Raw genomic sequence first — 23,950 nt, forward strand, 5'->3', positions numbered from 1 at the left:
AAATACATAGAACACTACATGAATTTGTGTCATCCTTGTGCAAGGGCCGTGAAAATCTTTTCTGTATGGTTCCAGTTTTTGTGTATGTACTGCTGAAGTGAGCATCCTGCTATTTTTATCAAGGCTCCAAATCAGTAAGGAGGCGTTCCCATAAGTTGAAGCATCGTTTTAACACACATGGTCACTGCACAGGCTTAGCAGTGCCCTTTTGTCCATCAATTTCCCACTGCCGGTAGGAAAATTTTAAGGAAAAGAAAGTCCATCTTGCCTGTTGCCTATGTTTTCAAAATAGTCTATAAGAGGGTCCTTGAGCAAAAAAGTCTATAAGAGGGTCCTATAAGAGGCTGCTTGAGGAGGGTGATTAGGATAGTCTCTCTGACCATTAGTAGCCTTGGTTCACTGTGCAGACTCTCTCTATGTTTTCTGCAAGACTGGTGTTTTCTAGGAGCATTCTCCTAAACTCTGCAGCAGCCAAGATATTAGATGGTAGGAGAACTTGTTTATAAAATAAATCCAGACATTCATTTTTGGAACTGGTCAACAAATAGTTACTGAGGATGCTTAGAAATTTGAGAACTGAAGTTACAGTTTCTTTTGCAGCTTAGAATCAGAGGTGATGGGCAGGAGTTTTATTATTATTAGTTTAACAAGCTTAAGTTACTCCAGCCATGCATATATAACAAAAATGAATGGTTACATATTCATTTGGGGTGCTTGTGAATGATTCAAAAAGAACTTGTTCCTTACAAAATTTATTGCTGAATGACTCATTATAGGATAATGATGAAAACAAGCCTTCTAATTTAAAGAGTTATGTAAGTATTATTTTAAAAGTCAACTTTGTGGGGTATAATTTCCATACAATAAAATGCATATATTTTAAGTGTATAGTTAAGTAAATGTATACACTCATATCATCATCATCGAGATATAGCTCATTTTCTCACAGATCCCTCATACACAACCTCTGCAATCAGTCTCTTCTTTCAGCTATTGTTCCAGGCAACCATTGATTTCATTTTTGTCAGTATAGATAAGTTTTACCTCTCTAGTATTCATACAAATGGAATCAGACAGTACACATATCAATACATATTTGTATTGAGTTCCTTTCACTCAGCATGATGTTTTTGAGACTCATTCACAAGGTTGTATTTATTAGTAATGCATATTTTTTATTGCTGAGTAGTATTTAATTGTATTCATCACACAGTTTGTTAGCCTATTAGTGGGTATGTGAATTGTCTCAGTTTGGGGCTATTATGAATAAAATTGCTATGGGCACTCTTTGGGTGCAAGTAGGTTATTTCATTTTGGTAAATACTTAGGGGTGGTATAGCTGGTTGATGTGATAAGTATGTTTAACTTTAAAAGAAACTGTCAAGCTGTTTTTCCAAGGTGATTGCACCATTTTCCATTCTCAATAGCGAGAAGATACTATTCTCAGTCTTCCTCAATACTTGGTATTGTCAGCCTTTTGAAAGGGTGTGTGGTAGTATCTTTCCAATGGATATGTAGTGGTATCTGACCATAGCTTTAATTTGCAATTTCCTGATAACTAATGATGTTTACATCTCTTCTTGTGCTCATCACCACACAGGTATCTTTGGTGAAGTGCCTGTTCAAGTTCTTCTGCTCATCAAAGATAATTAGATTGTATCATTATTATCAAGTTATAAAAATTTTGAACTGTATTTTGAATATAAGCCTATTGTCATATATGTACTATAGAAACGTCTCTCAACTAGTAACTTGCCTTTTTGTCATTTCTTTAGGAAGTCTATTTTGCCTCATTTTTCACCTTCTTCTTCTTCAGGGCCTCTAATTACACATATTTAGGCCGTTTTCTGCTGTCCTACGGGTCTCTAAGGATCTGCTTATTTTTCTTCAAAATATTTTCTCTTTATTCATTAGCTTGGATAATTGCTATAGATTTGCCTTCCTATGTTCAAGTTCATCAGTGACTGTTTCCCTCTCCTTTCTGACCTACGGCGATTTTTTTTGTCATTGTAATTTTTAAGTTCTAAAATTTCCATTTAGTTTTAAAATTTCCATTATCTCTTCTTTATAGTTTACATTTCTCAGCGGAGTCCTTACTTTTTAACTTGTGATGTCCCTATCAGCTTAATTTTTTGAACATATTTAAGCAGTTGCTTAAAAAACCTTTATTTTCTAAAAACATCATCTCAGTAATTTTGGGACTGGAGTTTTCCCCTTACCTATGGGTCACTTTGCTGTTTTTTCCATGTCTAGTAATGTTTAAAATTATGTACTGCACGTTGTTGGTGGTGCATTGTATAGGTTCTGGACTTCTGTTATCTTCCTTTGAGAAGTGTTACTGTCTCTTCTGTTATGCAGCTCATTTACTGATTGATTACCTGGCACCCTGTAGGCTTGTTTTTATTCTTTGCTAGAGGACGCCTGTTGGAAAACTCAATATGTTTCTCAGGCCCCTCAATTATTGTGGGTTTCAATCTCTAAATTCAGTTTTCACTGCAGATCTTTTAAGGGCTTGGTTTTAGACTTTGTTATTCACTGCAGATCTTTTAAAGGCTTGGTTTTAGACTTTGTTAGGATGGTTATTGGGTGGACCTTACCAGAACTTCCATGTCTTCTAGCACTGTTTGGTATCTAGTATGTCTATTCTGTCCTTGTCTCTATGGTGACTGTTCTCTATAGTTACTACAAGCCTCAGGTACTCTTGCCATGGGCATGTGCATCTTAGCTTTAAGCCAAGGGCTCGTAGAGAAACTTCTGCACAAGTTCTGGCGCTCTCCCTTCTCTCTACCCCCAACATACCTCCTTTACTTTCTGGTGCCCTGCCCTACAGATTCTGACTGCTTCAGCTTTCCTCAGCTCTGACCTCTGCCTCTTCCGCTCAGCAGGACCGTTGTGCTCTGTTGAAGTCTAGTTTGCTCTGTCATGGTTGGGCAATTGTGCCCAGGTAAAGATCCAGGGAAATCACAGCGCTCACTTTATGAAGTTCGCCTTTCTCAAGGCTCATAGCATTGTGTTTCCTATTGTCTAAATACAGTGTTTAAAAAAATGTCCATTGTCTAAAAACAATGGCTTTATGTGCTAGCTCCAACTTTATTGTTTATAACAGAAGGGCTATTCCAACATCAATTGCTCCATATCTGGAAGTGAAAGTTTATAAGATGTGCTCTTAAGGATTAAATAAGGTAAAGATGAATGGATTTAACCCCAAAGAGACCTCAAAGCTTCTTTTTGCACTGAAAAAGCATTTTTAATAGTCATGAATCCCATCAGATGGTTCAAGGCACAGGCCCTATACATAGGAAGTTAGTGTGGTGGGTCGGGTGTAGTTCTTCTACACTGTTTCCAGAAATGGAGTCCAAGAGCCATCTCTTTAAGAAAGAAAAACAGGGTCTCTAAAAATAATTGTATAGTAGTAGTGAAAGCAATAACAAATTACTATTATTGAGTACTTAATGCTCTAGGTGTTTTTATTAAGGCTTTATTTTTATGAACCAATTTATTCTTTATAATAACCCAATCTTCAAGTCCTAATTACTAACCTGAATATTAGAATGACTAATTAACAATCCTGTTTAGAGATGAGAAAATTGTGGTACTAATAGGTTAAAAAAACTTTCTTGAGATGACACATCAGGTAAGTGGGAGATAAAAAGCCTTTTCCAGTTTCTATCATAGAAATGTTACACAGCACAAAGGATCTTAGAAGCACAGAGTGTATCCACGTGTAAGTGAGTAGGTGAGCTTGTGATGGTATTGGTGAGCACATGTGAGCATGTGAGAGTGTGTGTGGGTATGGGGCTCCTACCTCAGGGTCTTCCCAAATGGTGTTTTTTCTCTTGATAGCCCATCCCTCTTCATCTTAAATCAACTCAATCTTATCTTTCAGTATTTAACGTCAATATCACTATTTTAAGGATACCTCTCAGGTGTTTTCATAATGTGTTCTTATTTATTTCTTGCTATCACAATCATAATTGAATTTACAGAAATATTTAGTGAATGTCTTTTCCACTAGACTATAGGCTCCATGGGGCCTGTTTCCCACCATGTCTCCAACATGGGGCACAGTTTCTGGCTATGTGCTTAATGTGTATTTGTTAAATGAATAAACGAATGTCCAAGAGCAAGTGACTCTTCTCATGTTGCTATAAACTGATTTACTTTTGAGAATTGCAGAAGTTTTTTTTTGCCTTTTCCTCCAATTAAAAAAATTACATATAGTAAAATTTATTCTTTATGATATACTTTTTGCAAAAGTAAAAGAGTTATGTGCAACTGACAAAGGCAATTTCCAAAATATATAAACAGCTCATACATCTCAATAACAACAAAAAACCTGACCAAAAAGTGGGCAGAAGACCTAAATAGACAGTTATCCAAAAAAGACATACAGATGGCCTATAGGCACGTGAAAAGATGTTCAACATTGCTGATTATCAGAGAAATGCAAGTCAAAACTACAATGGTCAAAATGGCGTCACCAAGAAAAGTCTACAAATAACAAAGGCTAGGTAGGGTGTCGAGGAAAGGGAACCCTCTTACACTTTTGGTGGGGATGTAAATTGGTACAGCTTCTATGGAAAACAGTATGGAGGTTCCTTAAAAAGCTGAAAATAGCACTACCAGACGATTCAGCAATTCTATTCCTCTTGATAACCCTTTGTAGTCAAACTCTACCCACAACCCTTACTCTCTGGCAACTACTGAGCATTGCTTATTTTATATTAACCTGGCTCTTTCCTTTTGCTTCCTTCTTGTCTAATTTCAGTTTTATTACTGCTCCTTAACACTTCTGAATACTTTATCAGAGAAATAAAATTACTTCTAGACTGTTGCTGCACCCATTATGTCCCACATGGAGTTATTTAAACCAATAACTTGACTACTTGGAAGAGTAAGAAGAGAGACACTAGGCCAGTTGGCATTTTTGTCGGGGCGTGTTACTTCTACTGTCTTAGCAGCTCCGGCATCTGAATGCATCTCTGCTTCACTGAAAGTGAAAGTGTTAGTTGTTCAGTTGTCTCTGACTCTTTGTGACCCCATGGGCTATTGCCTACCAAGGTCCTCTGTCCATGGAATCCTCCAGGCAAGAATACTAAAGTGGGTAGCCATTCTCTTCTCCAGGATTCTTCCTGATGCAGTGATCAAACCTGGATCTCTCTCATTGCAGGCAGATTCTTTACTGTCTGAGCCACCAGGGAAGCCCATTAGTCAATGAAAACCTACCCCTGCCTTCCTGATTTGTCCAGATTAGTGCAATGGCCTCCATACTAGTTTCCATGCCTCCAGTACTCCTTCCAGTGTCACACCTTTTTGCCTTTTCATACTGTTCAGGGAGTTCTCAAGGCAAGAATGCTGAAGTGGTTTGCCATTCCCTTCTCCGGTGGACCACGTTTTGTTGGAGAAGATTCTTGAGAGTCCCATGGACTGCAAGGAGATCAAACCAGTCAATCCTAAAGGAAATCAACCCTGAATATTCATTGGAAGGACTGATGCTGAAGCTGAAACTCCAATACTTTGGCCACCTGATGGGAAGTGCTGAGTCATTAGAAAAGACCCTGATGCCGGGAAAGTTTGAGGGCAGGGGAAAGAAGGGGATGACAGAGGATGAGATGGTTGGATGGCATCACTGACTCAATGGACATGAGTTTGAGCAAGCTCTGGGAGTTGGTGATGGACAGGGAAGCCTGGCATGCTGCAGACCATGGGGTCACAAAGAGTTGGACACAACTGAGTGACTGAACAGCAACAAAATACTCCTTTGCTTATGTTTAATCTCTACTTTTTCTCCAGAGCAAACTTTCTGAGCCTCTAAGACCTTAAACTCTTCGTTGGCACCTTATTGAGCCTCAGCAAAACATTCACAGCTCTTCATGGGGTCCCCTGCTTACTTCTGCAGAATTATCCCTACTGAATCTTGTACTTTGTATTCTGTGATGTTCCATTGGTCCCAAACTATTTGGCATTTTCCAAATGTGAAATAGGTTTTATGTCCTTATGCATTTGTTCACACTTCCCAGAAAGACTTTCCTCACTGTATCTACTCATTATCAAAGACTCAATACAGGTTGGCTCTTGCATTCTTCTCAAAGACCAGTTAACTGTTCTTTATTCTCTCTTTTTTGTCCCCACAGTCACCTATCCACCCACTTACCATAACACCCATAATTCCTTATTGCAAACCCATGCTTACACATTTACCTCCCATTTCCTAGAAACAAAGCTTTTTGAGGTCAAGTCTGTCTCTTGATTCCCTTTGAGTCCTCAGTGCTTGGCATAGAGCCTCCCATATAGCAGGTGCTCAATGCACATTTATTGAATACAAGAATGAATCAAGTTTTTACTGTATTATTATATTTGCACTTTAATAACTTACTTTAAACCTGCTTTAAATTTATCTAGTTTTTGATGTTTTTGGAAAATTTTTGACCAAGTACTCTCCCATTTCACGAGACACTGCTGATCCTACGTGTGTGGCCACATGAAGTTCTCTCTGGCTTTCGTTCAGTCACTATACATCTTTCTCTGTGTGACCTGGTCAGTTGGCATTATTTCAACTGGGCTTACCCATGGCTGTCTGCTTGCGTGTAGAAACTCAACTTGCAATTGTAGCAGTAAAAAAAGGGAAAAACAGGGGATGTCGAAAGTGAACATGAATTTCCCATTAGTGGCTAACTGTCTTTGAACTTCCTCTCCACTGAGGCTTAGAGTAAAGTCAGAGCTGTCACTGAGCTCAGGTCTGGACTGGCTATAGGTCACACTGTTACTTGGCTCTTGATCTGTTGTGTTCAGTGTCATATTAACTTTATGAACTGCTACCCTAGGAATCCTAGTCCTCAGGTGTTTGGGTTCAACATATCTGCCATTGAAGTAGAGTGAGGACATTAAATTCTTTAAAAAATTCTGTACAACCAATGCTGTCATTTAATTAAAAAAAACAAAACACTGACACAGGATATAATTCTTATCAATAAAGTACCCACATCTGTAACTAGCCAGCTGTTGGTCAGGAGTGAGGGCAGGTGAGAGAAGGGAGGAATATTCTGTATTTTTATCTCATCAAACCAGGTTTATGGTCTAGGTGGGTATTTGTCTCATCCCAGTTGCATGCCCACAAGTATAAACTTGGAACCTTCTGGAAAGGCAGCTGTCACCTGTTAGGACAATTGCATAGTCTAGGACAAATTCAAGTTGTAAAGAAATGATTAGCACCATGGTTTCAAATTTTCATATGACCAATTGAGGCCCTACCAATGTTTCTCAAATCCGCATTTTACAGTAGGATCAGCTGGGCAACTTTCTAGAAAGATATCCCTGGTTTCTACCCCTGGGGACTGCAGTTCAGTAAACTTGGAGTGGACCCTTGGAAGCTATACTTTAAATAATCTCTCTCGATGATTCTGATGCACAAAGATGAAAAACTCTTTTTATTGGATGGTTGAAGCCAAACTGGATGTTATCCTTCTGAAAGGCATCCTCGGCATTCTGAGTTTGTTGACAGACTAATGTACCTTTATTGAAACAGGTTCCAAAACACTAGCACTTTTTTCCCCAAACCACATCTGTTTTCAATGTCTGGAAGTACATTTGATTTTGTGGAAAACACCCATGAGCAGAAAGCAAAGATGGAAACCAAGAAGGACTCAGGCTGAAGAGAAGCATCAGGAATGACCCAGAAGTTCTGAGCTTAAGTTCTGCTGGGATAAGCATCCTCTGAACGGAGTTTGTAGAGTACCTCTGGAGTACTGTGCGTCGCCACTGCACAGTGGATTCACTGTGCAGTGAACTGAGTTTGCATTATCGCACCCTCCTGCTTTGACTTACCTCATCGTTAACAGCCTAGTGCCAACCTAAAGTTTGGACATGTTTGACATGGTGGTTGCACAAATGGAATTGGAGCAGAGTAGTGATAAAAGATACACAACTGCCTGCAGAGATGAACAGATATGTGGATGTCTTATCACTTAACCTTTTTTTTTAAATGAGTTGAATTTCAAAAGGTTGGTCGAGTTTTCCAAGTTTGGTTCAGGTCTCCAAAAGTTAGGCTTGGTCTCCATGTGTGTGACACTTTTCTATATAAGCTCTGGACTTAGGAGTGTGTGGTGGGGAAGTAGAAGAGTGGTGGCAGCTGAGGATTTTCACTTAAGTTGAATAATAAATAACAAGTACTATGTTTTAGATGGAGAAGGCAATGGCAACACACTCCAGTACTCTTGCCTGGAAAATCCCATGGATGGAGGAGCCTGGTAGGCTTCAGTCCGTGGGGTTGCTAAGTCAGACACGACTGAGCAACTTTACTTTCACTTTTCACTTTCATGCTTTGGAGAAGGAAATAGCAACCCACTCCAGTGTTCTTACCTGGAGGATCCCAGGGACAGAGGAGCCTGGTGGGCTGCCATCTATGGGGTCACACAGAGTTGGAAATGACTGAAGTGACTTAGCATGCTTGAGAAGCATGAAATTTTAACAGAGACTTTAAAGAAAGAATTTTATTTATTTATTTATTTGGCTGTACCGGGTCTTAGTTTTGGCATGTAGGGTCCTTAGTTGCAGCATTTGGGATCTAGTTCCCTGGTCAGGGAACTAGACCAGGCCCCCTGTACTGGGAGCATGGAGTCTTAGCCAAAGGACCACAGGGAAGTTCCTCACAGAGGCTTTTTAAGCAACCACTTTCCAGTGCTATTTTGATCTCGGGAGATCAGGAAATGGGGATAGCACACCTGATCCTTGTAGCAGAAGGTGGAAACCCTTCAGCACATCTCAGGAAACTGACTGTTAGCTATCTCGAAGACAGAGGATCGCTGTGGTTTCTTTTTGAAATGATTTCATGAAACAAATGAGCAATTTTTAGTCTTCTACATTCTCATTTCTGGTAGAAGGAATTAGTAGAAATTTTATTGTTCTTAAAATAATGGGACATAATTATCTTTAAGTTTGGAAAACTAGAAAATGATGCTAAAATCAGGGACTTCTTACAAGAAGGAAGGAACCTTAGAGATACCAGGTTTAGCCCCTGGAATCACCTTTATCCTCTCTCACGTGGTTGTCTGGCTTCATATTGATAGACAAGGGTAATCCAGTGCTATTTTCCTTAATAAGTCACTGAAGTTCAAATGTAAAGATGGGTGAGCACCTCTGACTTGCTTCTACCTCTCTTGAGTGCAATACATCAACACCAGCTATTACCAAGTCCAGACAGTTTACTCAAGTTTTTGGCCAAGGTATTACTTGGGTAGAACAGAAAGTCCTGCATAGCCTCTCTTGTCTGCCAAACAGTGTTGGCATTGGAGCCATTCACTGTAGAGTGAGAGTGAGAATTTCCTGGCTGTTTGACTTTGAATATGTCATTCAATCTTTCAAAACTTTGTGTTCTCCCCATAAAATGTAACTTGCATGGCCTGAATGATAATACATGTGGAACATAGATGATATATAATAGAGACAATAAATTATATACCTTTGCTTGGTCAAGTAGCAATTTTTATTATGGCATTAAAATTACTTTGTGTTACTGATTGTGCTCTTCCAAAGTAGGACAGACATGTGACTGGTTTAACAGTGAGAAGGAAAAACAAATCTAATTTGGAGGAGTACATAAAGGTGAGTCTGTTAAAAGCAAACAACCTGAGGCATCTCTCTTCGTAGATAGCATCCTATCTGTCTCTACTTTGGCAAAAGCATGTGTGGGCAAACAACTACATTATTTGATATTGTCTTAAAAAGGCCAAGCTCCAATGACAATGTTTGCATTTATGGCAAACATTCTTAAAAGGATAAGTTCATTTAAAACATGCAGACAGAAATCTTTATGTTTTGTGCAAATTCATTTTTAGTAACTACATTTTACTTGCTTTTTCTCTTTCACACCAACTTTTGGTGGTCAACATTATTGTCTCCCCAGCATTTCTTTCCGAAGTCTAACTTTCATCTTCCCTTTCTGATCCCAATCATTTCCACAGCTTGACCACTGCTTTCCTTGCTCTCTCTAGCTCCCAGTCTCCTGCCCTATGAATATTTCATGGGAACGGTACCTAGACTTGGTAACTTCTTATAATCATGACAATAGCACAGATAAATTTCTTTACTAGATAATTTTGTAGGCATGGTTTGGTTTACCTAATAACTCTGTCTAGCAGGTTATTTCCGGAGAAAACAATGGCACCCCACTCCTGTACTCTTGCCTGGAAAATCCCATGGACGGTAGGCTGCAGTCCATGGTGTCGTGAAGAGTCGGACACTTACTGAGCGACTTCACTTTCACTTCTCTCTTTCATGCACTGGAGAAGGAAATGGCAACCTGGTCCGGTGTTCTTGCCTGGAGAATCCCAGGGGTGGGGGAGCCTGGTGGGCTGCCGTCTGTGGGGTCGCACAGAGTCGGACACGACTGAAGTGACTTAGCAGCAGCAGCAGCAGCAGCTTATCTCAGTTCTAAGAATGAAGGAATGAGGTTAGCAGAAATGGTAGAGTAAATAATACCAGATGTTGACATGGTTCATTTTATCTTTTATTAATGCTCTGCTTTATCTGTCATACAATATTGCCTCCTTTTCAGAGAAAGGTCTTGTATTGACTGGTAATCTGCATTCTAAAAGTCTTGATTCTAGGCATTGTTTTAATGAGGGCAGTACGTTATGGAGTCTCTCATATGGTTATATGTATGCCTGTGTTATGTTGATTTGCTGCTGCTGCTAAGTCACTTCAGTCGTGTCCGACTCTATGCAACCCCAGAGATGGCAGCCCAGCAGGCTCTGCTGTCCCTGGGATTCTCCAGGCAAGAACACTGGAGTGGGTTGCCATTTCCTTCTCCAATGCATGAAAGAGAAAAGTGAAAGGGAAGTCGCTCAGTTGTGTCCGACTCTTCACAACCCCATGGATTGTAGCCTACCAGGTTCCTCCATCCATGGGATTTTCCGGGCAAGAGTACTGGAGTGTGTTGCCATTGCCTTCTCCGGTTACGTTGGTCAGAAAAGGGAAATTGTCTTAGTAGTAAAGAAACTGCTGAGTATCCAAAAAAAAAGAGAAGGAAATATACTATACAATACAAAAAAAGAGAACATTGGAGCTACTAAAACACAAGATGATTTGAATAACTACAAGTTTGCAATCCACATGAGTCTATAATCTTGTTAGTGAGATTCCCTGAAGGCTATTTTATAATCTTGCTGACCAACTTGTGGAAAAAAAAAATTGTTGACAAAACAAAGACTATTCTGTCAGTTCCTTGTTGTGGTTGTGAGATGAATTTATGTAATAAAGTGCTATTTAAAGCATGGGCTATGGTTTTATGCAGCTGACTTTACTTAATTCTGAAAAAAAAAAAGCTCATTGAACAGTGTGGCTCAACCTGATGGAGCTGTAGCTTTAGCTATATAAATTACTGAAATTCCACAACATTCCTGAGAGATTGGTAAATATTTTTCTCTTTTTGTCACAGAAGAGGCTAAGATAATAATAATAATAATAATAACAATAATACTAATAAAAACTATGGTACGCTATAAAATTTGAAAATCATTCTTTATATTAATAGGATTGGGAAGTATTGAGGGAAAAGGCAGGTCCTGTTGTGCTTCATGATTATTTTGCAAGTTAAATCATGACTCTGGTTTTGGTTGGTGGCTGAATGACAGATTACTCTTTTAAGTAAGGGTAAGAGACTGTGGGTGTCAATTGAGAGCTATATAAAAACTCACAGTCAATGTATTGTTTTTCCATTCCGTCATTCTCTTTTGTCACAGATTCAAACACACTTTATATATACCCATCATTGACCTACAGTGTATGACTTTTTTAATTTTTAAATTTTTGGGGGTAAGTTTTAACATATGTGTACAATATCATTTCAACATAGAATTATTGAGATACTGTTAACTTTTTTTACTAAGGCTTCAAAATTCAATGCGCATTTTACTAACAAGTCAACTTGCACTAGCCATATTTTAGGTAGATTGTAGCCACATGTGGCTCGTAACCATACTCTTGGCCTCCTGGGTCTGATGAAGAACAGCAAACAACACAGGCATGACCATTATCTGTAATATTACTTTCTTTTTTGGCACACATGCCTGAATTTATATATCCAAACGCAGCCAATTTCCTTCAAAATGAAAGCATGTTTCTACACTACTGACAGCTTTAAGATTTTGGAATTTCACTTTTTCAGAACCTTTTAAATACTGTCAAGGGTGTTAAGTTTGCTACGTAGAATGGAGTTGATTTATGGTAAGGCTGAAAGTTATTTGAAGCCAAGTGAAGTAGATGACCGGGCTGAGTAACATCATTGTGCTAAAACATGAATCAAGAATATGAGCAACTCTCCCATCTTGTGTTTCTTGTTTTATAAAGAGCATTTAGTAACAAAAAGTGATTTGCTGATCCCAATGCTGCCTTTGGCAGAGTCAAAAGTTCAAGGCCCTGACTGACTGAGCTCCATCTAACTTTGCAGATGTACTTGCCGTGATACTGCAAGAACTCTGGTGACAAGAACCACGTGACCTTCCCTCCATCCTTACTAGCTCTATGCTTTTCCTTATATTGTTCCTTATTCTCATCGACTTGTACTTATTACCCTTCATTCCAGAAAAGTTGTAATGTGGCCCTCTTTATTTGTGTTGAGTTCTATTCATCTTTAAGGATCTATATAATTATAGTTCCAGTAGCTTCCCAACTGGAAACAAATCTTTGAGTATACCTGTTTCCCCATGTTGCCTTCTATTTTGTGGTATAGCTATTAGATTCTAAGCTTTCTGCTTAAGTGCCTTCAGTTTTGTAGGACTAGCATCTAGCCTAGCTTCTTCTCCTATTAAATGGGAATATTAAATCTAAATAAATCTAAATAATAAATAATAAGACCTATATTATTTCTTTTTCCTCACCCTTGCATTTCATTTGCTTATTCACTTGTTTAAGAATGATTTATAGATCACCACGTTCAGTTTCTGGGTTGCGAAGATCTCCTGGAGAAGGGAATGGCTACCCAGTACAGTTTTCTTGCTTGAAGAACTCTGTGGACAGGGGAGCCTGGCGGGCTACAGTCCACTGAGTTGCAAAGAGATGGACATGACTGAGCGACTAACACAACACTTATAAATCAACAACACTGCACTGTGCAAGCAATGAGTGTGTAAAGATCAATATGATTACTTTCTTCTTATGGAATTCATAGCTTACTAGGGGAGCCAGGGACATAATGTAGTTATTGCAAAACAATGCAATAAATGTTATCAGAGAAATAAATGTAGGGTTAAGATGTGACCCAGAAGACAGTAGTCAATTCTGTCTTTGAGTGGTGGGGGCTGACTCCATAGAACAGGAGACGCTAGGTCTGTTTCTCAAAGGGAAAATAAGTGTCATCAAGTAGACAAAGAACAAAAGGGCATCCCAGAGGAAAATATATGAAGGCACAATATATAAGAAAAGATTATATCTTCAGTCAGAGATGAGATTAGAGAGGGGCAGATTTTGGAGAGTCTTGTGTAATTTGCAAAGGAGTTTGGACTCTGTATAGTTGAAAGGGAACCTCCAAAGTAATTAAATCACAGAGATAAAAGGATTGAGTTGTTATTTAGAAAGGTCTGGAGCAGCAGAGAGTAAACTTAGAGTTTAAAGGGGAGTGGTGAGAGGGAGGAAAAAGAAAATAGGATGCAGGCTATTTGCCTGGTTAGGATGCTAATATAAGGTGATGAGATAATAAGTTCATAAGGTAATAAGTTCAGGTGAGGATTAATAAAGGCCAGAACTAAGGCAGAGGCAGAGGAGAAAGGGAGGGACTGGTCAAGTTTGAGTGATATTTAGGGGACAGAATAGAGGGGATTTGTGGCTATACTACATTTGGGCTGATGCCAGGATCAGATGTAATAATATATGCTCAAGAATCAAATATGATAGACTCTAGAAAGATAAAGAATTATCAAGTAACTGGTAATGGTATTGCTAATATAAGACACCTTGTTTTGTTTAGTCACTAAATTGTGCCCAACTCTTTGTGACACCATGGACTATAGCCTGCTAGGATCCTCTGTCCATGGGATTCTCCAGGCAAGAATACTGGAGTGGGTTGCCATTTACTTCTCCAGGGGATCTTCCCAACTTAGGGGTCAAACCCATGTCTCCTGCATTGGCAGGTGGGTTCTTTACTGAGCCACCAGGGAAGCCCTCACCCAAACACCTTACATATTAGCAAAGAAAATGTATTAGGAATGTCTGCCGGATAAAGCCATGTATTATCTCCAGTGTCTTAAAAATATTTGTGATCTAAAAGGAAATACTTGAAGAAATGAAAGTTCAAACTAACTTGATTATTTTCTGCTAAATCTTTAATTCAGATTCAGTGACCATGAAATGCTAAACTTGGTAGAAATGGTGGGAGTGAGATGAAGAGAAGAGGGGAGGAGAAGGACTGAGAGGAAGGGGGTGGTCTTGGTGTAGGACTCTCACAGCTCTAAGCCATGTGTTCTGCAAGTGTCTTCAATAGAGTGTAGGCCTTTGCTTCCTAGAACTTTCTGGAAAGACTGTGGTCTTTTCTCTCCCCTCAGGAACACTAAGGAAAAACACTGCCTTAAGTCTCCCTTCATCATTTTCGTTGTGAGCAAAAGAGGGCCAACCACAATGGCCTAGAGAGAGGTGTTGCTTTGCTAATTCCCCACAAAAAGTGAGCTCCGTGCTGTTTGCATATGACAACATCAAAATGGGCAAGAACCTGCCAGTTCCTGATGGCTTCATTCACATACTGCCCCAGGGAATTGGCAATGCTCTAACTTAGGAAAAACCCAGGATTGACCACGCTTTAGACAGTATGCCTCTGCTGCTGCTGCTGCTAAGTCGCTTCAGTTGTGTCCGACTCTGTGCGACCCCAGAGACGGCAGCCCACCAGGCTCCCCCGTCCCTGGAATTCTCCAGGCAAGAACACTGGAGTGGGTTGCCATTTTCTTCTCCAACAGTATGGGTTTATCATGTGGTAAAACATAGGAAAGAGAGAAAGATAACACAAAAGGTAGAGATATGACACAGAATTTCATGTTGACCTATTTGCAAGAGTCTGAGGTGTGGAATGGGGAGGAATGAGACTGGAGAATGAGGCAAGGGCTGGATCTTAGAGGGCCAGGAGTTGGTGTAGGAGGAGGGATCCCCAGAAAAAACTTGGTCAGGGAACAACCAGGATCAGGTTGCAATATAGAAAGACCTGAAGGCTGTGGTCAGGATGGACTGTGGCACACAGCAACTCTGGGGAGGGTGAGATTTGAAGTTCCTGTTTGCCCAGCAAGAACACATGGGATCTAAAAAGGTTGTTTGCGTTTTGCTGCTCTTCAAGTCCAGGGGAACTTAACTTAGGCATCCCACTGAAGCCAGGTATCAGGTCTTTATTACCCTGTCCTCTTTCATCACATATAAACCTTCTTCATACTGGCCTCTCAGCTCTAGCCTGAGAATCATTGGTTCTTGCCCCAGGTGGGAGGCGGGGCAGAAAACAGGAGGTTTCAGTGGAGCTCCTGTAATCACCAAGGAGAGGCAGATGGCTACAAAACCCAAATAGAATGTGAGCTGGCTGTCTAAAAGCGTGGCTGAAACCTAACAAACACCTCACTCTAATTTTTCCCTCCCTACCCTTGGGTGAAAATGAGTCAAGCAAGGGAGTACCCAGGGAGAATGCTGGGACAGTCTGGTTCTTGACAAAGAACAAGGCCCTATGATCATTATTGAGTAGAAAGGAAGATTACAGAGGTGCTAGAATTTTTCTGATTTTTCCATTTTTTTGAATTTATTTTTTTCCAATTTTTACCCCTGCTTAGAGGATACCATTTTTTTTTTTTTGGCTATTTCTCTAATCTAGTTCTTCAGCATAATAAAATTTCTCTCTTCAGAAAACCTACTTCATTCTGAGTACTTAATAGGGTTCTTAGAATTTGCCAATGAGCTTACTTTGTTTTAAAAGGTTTAATTGAAGTGGGGGCAACATTTAGATGTAATAGATTTGTTGATTACTGGGGGTGGAAAGACAATTTCAGTAATCTGTTTAGCTGCCATCACTGAGTCTCTGTTCCAAAAGGGCATCTTCAAGACTTAATGGCTCTAACTTGATCCGCTGGCACCTCTGAGTGGCGGTTACCCTGCCTGTGGAGGTGGAGGTCTAGTCCAGGAGGCACTGGTGGTAGAGAACCCGCCTGCCAACGCACAGGACTGAGACCTGGGTTCGATCCCTGGGTTGGAAAGGTCCCCTGGAGACGGGCATGGCAACCCACTCCAGTATTTTTGCCTGGAGAATCCCAAGACAGAGGAGCCTGGTGGGCTATGGTCCATGGGCTCACAAAGAGTCAGACACAACCGAAGCGACTTAGCACTCACGTGAAGATGAGGAGTGTGGGGATCTCATCACCTTCTCAGGCAGTCCTTCTGACAGAACCGAATCTTCTTCCCATAACGGTCACCCACTCCTTGCAGTTCCACTTTCCCATGCAGTATAACTTTTACCCTTTTCTCATAGTAGAGAGGGGGGACAAAAATCATAAGCACAGCAACTTTTGCCTCCAGCAAACACCAAGACTAGCGCCATGCATTTTGCAATGATTACTCCTTGATTCAGTTTGCTTCCCTTGCAAATAGTTATGTCCTCCCCTCTGCCCCTCGTTTCCTTTCCTTTAGCTGACTCTTTAAATATATAGAATAGGAATCTTACCAACAGTAGCATAAATTCTTTTAAAAATTTTTAATATTTTAATTTATTTTCTTGTAAAAGTTTATATATTTTCAAGTTTTATTTGCCTGGTTTTAAAATCATTCACTTATTTATTAATCTTTGTCTTAACCATTGCATTTTTTTTTAAAAATTTCGAACTGAAGGATAATTGTTTTACGGTATCATGTTGATTTCTGCTATACAACAACTATGAGTCAGCTATAAGTTTACATATGTTCCTAAACCTCCCTCCTAGCATAAATTCTCGGTCCTTAAGCCATTCACAATATAGAGCACCCAAACAATCCTATCTTGAGTTTTAGATCAAGGCCTAAGTGTCCATGAATTGAACTTTGGTGGATTTTTTCTTTTCTTTTCTTTCTTTCTTTTTTTTTTTTTTTTTACTGGTGAGACCCTGTAGCTTTGCTGAGAAGAATCTGGCCTCCTGAGCAAAGTGGCAAATGAAATTCCCAGAATCTCCCACAATCATGGGGACAGAACTTTTGAACTTAGTTCTTTTGCTACTAAGGTGACTGCTGAAATTATCTTAAAATAACAGGTTAGTCACAATTCAAGATGCAGTGTTGAAATCTTACCTCTCTTTGTGACCTCTCTAGAATAAGTGGGTGGGCGGGTAGATGCGTGTGCAGCAAAATACGAGAGGAAGAAGTGGGCCGAGTGGATGGAATGGTTTCTTAGTGTGGTTGGGTCTCACAGCTTTTTATGGTTGTTTTGTTCCTACCCTTTTAACCCTCTTTTGACCACCTCCTTCCCCATCTCTTCACCCTAAACCCCAAAGCCCACAACTGCAGGCAAGTAATTAAACACACAAAACAAAGAAAACTGCCTCTGTGTGAATATGCCTCTCTGGTCACGCCATCCCTGAGAGACGCCTCCGTTGTCAACAGTCACAGGCAGAATTTCTCAAGTGAGCCAGGCACGCAGCAGACTCTGCACCCTTAAGGCAGAAGGGAGAGGGAAGGCTGGAGCTTTTGGAAGGGTTTGGACCTGTTGGTTCCTGGAAACCAATGGGAGGGTGGGGCCCAAGAATCCTGGCAGACTCAGAAAGGAGAGGAAGAAAAAAAAAAATCTCCCATGTTCAGAGTCACTTGTTTATTTGACAAAATCTGGGATTTGGTTGGTCCCCTGGGCTTCTGGCTGAGCATGGGTGAGAGACATCTCCTGGGTTTGTAGATCTGGCATGATTGTGGATGAGCTGATTTCAAACAACTTTCTAATGTAAACTTAAAGTTCACTCCCTCAGAATTCTAAATTAAATGAAAAGAGTTAGTTACTCAGTTGTGTCCGTCTCTTTGCGACCCATGGAATGTAGCCTGCCAGTCTCCTTTGTCCGTGGGAATTCCCAGGCAGGAATACTGAAGTATTCTCCAGGGGATCCTCCTGACCCAGGGATTGATCCCAGGTCTCCTGCATTTTAGGCAGATTCTTTACCATTTTCTAAAGCTGCACCTCAAATCTAAATAAACGGTTAAGTTCTAAAATGTTAGTTATGCATTTTTCAAATTTTCTGTCCTTAGAGTCCTAGCATGGGATAATAAGTTTGCTACTGATCACTAAACTCCACCTGGGACACTTTTAGAAAATGTTGTCACCTGGAGCTCACCCAGGACCGATTAAATCGGAAAAATGATCATTTGGGTTATTAATATCCCTATAAAACTTTCCAGTAGATTGAATGAGCAGCCAGGGTTGAGAGCCACTACAATATTTGAACCAATCTTTCAACCAGTATTTCTAGAGGTTTACTCAGTATTCACATTGTGCTACATTTTGAGACTAGAGATAAAGAGGTGATGAGAGCCTTAAGTGAGAGGAAATGACAATAGCTATTGGAGTGTGAGGAGGGCTCAGTCTGAGAAAGGAGAAAAACCAGGAGGGAAGAGAGTCCAGGAAGGGAAAGGAGGACAATATTTCAAGGAGTTCAGGCTGATCAGCAGAGTCTGTGTTGCTGAGTAGTCCCTAATGTGACCATTTGAAATGTCTCTTAATATTGGATAATAGGAAGATTGCTGGCGGCTTTGATGCGATCAGTTACACTGCAATTTCAGTTGGCTGAGGAGATAAGGAGATGAAGATAAATACGGAGAGAAGTGCTAAGAATTCTGATTATGAAGTGACAGAGTCTGAAATGGGCATACAGGGTCTGGGAATTTTTTCTTCCAGGTTTCTTGAGATATACTGACATACAACAAATAGTGTTAGTTTAGGGTATACAATCTAATGATTTGTTATTTGTACTGACTAGGAAATGATCACCACAGTAAGTTTAACATCCAGCACCTCACATAGTTAGAATGTTTTTCTTGTAAAGGGTCCTTTTAAGATCTACTCTCTTGGCAACTTTCAAATACACAATGTTAACTATAGCCACCATGTTATATGTTACATCACTAGAAGTGATTTATCTTGAGGCTAGAGTCTATACATTTTGACTACCTTTACTCATTTCTCCCAGTCCCCACCCTTCACTTCTGGCAGCCGCCAATCTGTTCTCTGTTTCTATGAGTTTGGTTTTTTAAAAAATATTCCACATATAAGTGAGATCGTACAATTTTTGTCTTTGTCTGAGTTATTTCACTTAGCGTAATGTCCTCAAGGTCCATCAATGTGACAGCAAATGGAGAGATTTCCTTCTTTTTTAGGGCTAATATTTTATTATATATCTATATATAAACTTATGATCATCTTACAGTTAAGGCATATATCAAATAATTATATCATATACCGTAAACTAATATAATGTTATATTTAAATTATATCTCAGTAAAACTGAAAGTGCAAAAAATTCTTAGACTCTATATGTCCATTTAAGACTGTCGCTTCACAATCAGAAGTCTTAGCACTTCTGTCCATATTTATCATTTCCTTATATATGTATATTCACACCATATTTTGAATTTTAAAAAGTTTAGTAAAGAGTAGGTTAGATCATTTGTACATGCTAAAGGGAGAGGAGTGGATGATAATATAGGAGAGGGAATAACAGATGAAACATGATTCCTGAGAGCGCAGAAGGGATGGGATGCAGAGCATGGGTCAAAGGTCCAGACTTCGACTGAAAGTGAATAGAGACTCTGTTGCCATTGTTATGGTGGGGAGGATGGAACTGCTGGCATGGATGGAGATGAAGTTTCAGGCATGGCCATGGGTGGCAATGTGGGATGTTTATATGCCAGCCTCTTAATTCACTGTGATGTGGAGGTGAGGCTGGGGGCAAGGTTTCTTAGTAAGCCATTCCCCTTGGAGATTTCTGGAACTATTGAGGTTGAGTGACAGCCACAGTTGGGCACATCTCATTTCTCACTCCCCGCACCTTCTCCCTGACACATGGATGTGTGTGTGTGTGTGTGTGTGTGTGCATACACGCGTGTGCGTGTACTGTGTCTGAATGGTGCTGAGTTAGGGCAGTATGTGGGATACTTTGTCCTGTCTGTGTGGCCCTCTCTGTGTGGCCCTCTCTGTGTCTCAACACCCTTGCCTCCACTTCACTCATTCCCCCTGCCTCCTGCAAAACCATTCTTTTCACTGTTCTTTATTTCACTGTCCTTCCATAAAGCTAGCTGGTTGATACAGTGGGTTGGAAGGCGCTATATACTCTTGGTCTTCACTCACAGCTCAGCTGGTAACGAATCTGCCTGCAATGTAGGAGACCCTGGTTCGATTCCTGCATTGGGAAGATCGACTAGAGAAGGGCTTGGCTATCCACTCCAGTATTCTTGGCCTTGTGGCTCAGCTGGTAAAGAATCCGCCTGCAATGCGGGAGACCTGGGTTCAATCCCTGGGTTGGGAAGATCCCCTGGAGAAGGGAAAGGCTACCCACTCCAGTATTCTGGCCTGGAGAATTCCATGAACTGTATAGTCCCTGGGGTCTCAAAGAGTCAGACATGACTGAGAACTTTCACTGTACACTACTCTCTATACTCTTAGGAACGTTTCTAGCCTTCTGTAAAACAGAGGTCCAAATTACATGGCAAGAAGAATCAAAGCCATTATGAGAAGCCAGGTTTCTGGGTCAGTGATCTTTCATCTTCACCTTCTTGTTTCTGTCTTTACTCTCAAAGTTTAAGCCTTGGAAAGAGGTGGCAAAGGCCCTGAAAGGAGGGCTCAAAATATAACATGCAACATCTCCCAAGGGGGCTTCCCTGGAGGCTCAGCAGTAAAGAATCCGCCTCCCAATGCAGGAGACGTGGGTTTGATCCCTGGGTCAGGAAGATCTCCTAGAGAAGGAAATGGCAAGCCACTCCAGTATTCTTGCCCGGGAAATCCCATGGATAGAGGAACCTGGTTTGATACAGTCCATGGAGTTGGAAAGAGTCAGACTTATCTTAGTAACTAAGCAACAATAACAACAGCTTCCAAAGGACAACTTGATAATAGTTTTCTTAATGAAACCACAAGTCTGGTTCAGTTGATTTAAACCCTGCTTGAATCATACAACCTTTGGATTCAGCTCTATGATTGGTTGCTGGCATGATGATTCACTTAATGGAGAAATTAAGAACATCAGATGAATTTTAAAATTGTGATAAAATACGTGTGACATAAAATTTTAGCCATTTAAGTGGTTATTTTAACCGTTTTAAGTGTATTGTTCAGTAGTGTTATTCTCAGTTGCTTACTTGTGTCCAACTTTTTTGGGATCCTATCTATTGTAACCTGCTAGGCTTCTCTGTCCATGAGAGTCTCCAGGCAAGAATGCTGGAGTGTTTCCTCCTCCAGGGAATCTTCCTGACCCAGGGCTCAAACTCCTGAGCCTCCTGCTTTGCAGGCGATTCTTCACCTGCTGAGCCTTCAGGGAAGCCCTCATTAGTGTTAAATGTATTCAAATAGTTGTGCAACCAATCTACAGAACTTTTTCATCTTGCAGAGGTTAAACTATATAACCATTAAAAACAACTCCTTGTTCTCCCTTGTCCCCAGATCCAGGCAACCCCCATTCTACTTTCTGTTTCTACAAAGATGACTGCTCTAAGTACCTCTTACTAGTGGAATCATATTTGTCTTTTGTGAGTGGCTTATTTCAAGTAGCATAATGTCTTCAAGGTTCATCCATGTTGTAGCATTTGTCAGAATTCCCTTCCTTTTTAAGGCTGAATAATACTATATGTATATATTACATTTTGTCTATCCAATTGTCTATTCATGGGCAGTTGCCTGCTTCTACCTTTTGGCTAATTGTGAATAATGCTGCTATATACATGTGTGTACAAGTATCTATTTGAGTCCCTAGTTTCGATTCTTTGGGGTACATACCCATAAGTGGAATTGCTGGATCATAGAGTAATCTTATTTTTAATTTTTCGAGTTCCTGTCATACGCCTTCCAAAGAGACTGTACCATTTTACTGATACATTCCCACCAATAGTGCACAAAGATTTCAGTTTTTTCACATCCATATAAGCACTTGCTATTTGGGATTTTTTGATAGTAGTCTACCTAATGGATTTGAGGTAGTAGCTCATCATGGTTTTGACTTGCATTTCTCTAATGATTGGTCCCTTGTATATCTTCTTTGGAGAAATGTCTAGTCAAGTCCTCTGGCCGTTATTTAATCTGGTTGATTTTTGTTGTTGAGATCAAGAACATGTAAAGATTTTTTTGCAGTGTGTATCTAGAGTGACATTGTGGGTTTATTTAAGTCCAGGTTCTTTGACTTTTTTCCAGTGACTCTGTCACAGTCCCTGTTGTGAAATACAATGAGCTCCTCGAGGTAAATTCCAAGTTTAGGTAGCATTTGATGTGGCTGTATCCAGTTTAAAATTTTAATTTATGATAATAGGATCAGGATTTTAGATAAACCAGGTACTATGTCTCTTGATATAGCAAAGAGGAAAGTATTTGTTATTTTCTGTGCTGATGGCATTGTCCTATGCTGTTCACTAGGAGAAACAACTCAGTGTCAAGTATGCCATGTTTAAAATGTGTTCCTGTGAGGCCTAATGAAGGGCTAAGTCTGGTAATATTCCAGGGGTCCTGGGGTGGTGGTATGTATTTTGGGACCAACACAACCCACTGGAACATAGGAGATTTAATTCTGCTCCACAGTAATGATGCCGCAGGAGCCACACTGAAGTTCATAAGTGGCAGATAGGATTGGTTGCTAGCTTCTCTCTTAAAAATATTTCAGGCTAATCTTAAGAGCTATAGGGATAGAAATTTAGGACTTTGCTGTACTCTTTAGTGTCTTAAGGGCAGATCCAGAGGTGTTTTTTTGAGAAAAGTCTGATTTACCTGTAGGCATTCTCAGCCCACTCTGTGTTAAGGCCTTATTAACAGACACGAGCGTGAAGCAGAGCCTCTGCTTTCCTCACTGTCTACACATCTGGGGTCTAAGCACAAGAGTCCTCTCAGTCAACTCATCAGTAAACTCCATTTTGGATTGTCTTCTATACAAACCTTGTGAAAGCCCTGATGAGAAAAATGGGTATGTGAGATGTACAGCCAAAGAAAGATACTAAACATTCATCCCTGTAGCTTCTCTGAGCGACTTTTTGGTATTCAGCTGCAGTACCCCAAACCTGGCTCTGTGGTATATTGTTCTGCCTTCACGCAGAAAATTCAGAGTCCAAATTAAGACACAACAACATTCCTTCAACTTTTATTGAGCCCCTCTATAACATATAGCATATACAAAACATCTAAGATTCTTTTATCTTTTCCTTTTTTAGATTAAAACCACAGCAAGCACTATCCTGTTATTATATATATAAAACGCTATTCATAGTAAGTTATTTTCAGAGCCAGAAAAGGAAAAAAAGACTTCTCCAAAAGCAGTTTTTCTTTTTTTTTAATTAAACTTTTTATTTTCTATTGGAGTATAACCGATGTTGTGATAGTTTCAGGCGGACAGCAAAGGGACTCCGCCGTACATACAGGTGTATCCATTCTCCTCCAAACTCCCCTTCTTCCAGGCTGCCACATAACATTGAGCAGAGTTCCCTGAGCTACACAACAGAAATAAAGTTATGCAATTCTGTGAATTGCTTTGCTTTTGGCTTGACTGTCAGGAAGATTCGTTTTAAACTCAAGTATTTTTTAATCTAATATTTTTTGATCTCAGTATTTGCTGACCTTGCTTTGTTTTGCATATTTTCTCTCTCTTTTGAAGGTGCTTTCAGGGTTGATTTCTTCTGAGGCTTCTCTCCTTGGCTTGTAATGGCCAGCTTTTCTCTGTGTGCTCACATGGCCTTTCTTATGTGTCATTTATTCTTTTTAAACAGATTCACTTATGTATACTTTACCATAAAAACAAGCCAT

General features: G+C 40.0%; 1 non-coding gene across 1 annotated transcript; it reads right to left on the reverse strand.

Moving 5' to 3' along the window:
- LOC138093608 (U6 spliceosomal RNA) lies at positions 1-105 on the reverse strand. The gene has a single exon (XR_011146121.1). It is a non-coding gene; the product is annotated as a U6 spliceosomal RNA (small nuclear RNA).
- Positions 106-23,950: the final 23,845 nt, after the last annotated feature.

This window comes from Capricornis sumatraensis, chromosome 1 (assembly GCF_032405125.1).
Source record: "Capricornis sumatraensis isolate serow.1 chromosome 1, serow.2, whole genome shotgun sequence".
Taxonomy (NCBI): Eukaryota; Metazoa; Chordata; class Mammalia; order Artiodactyla; family Bovidae; genus Capricornis; species Capricornis sumatraensis.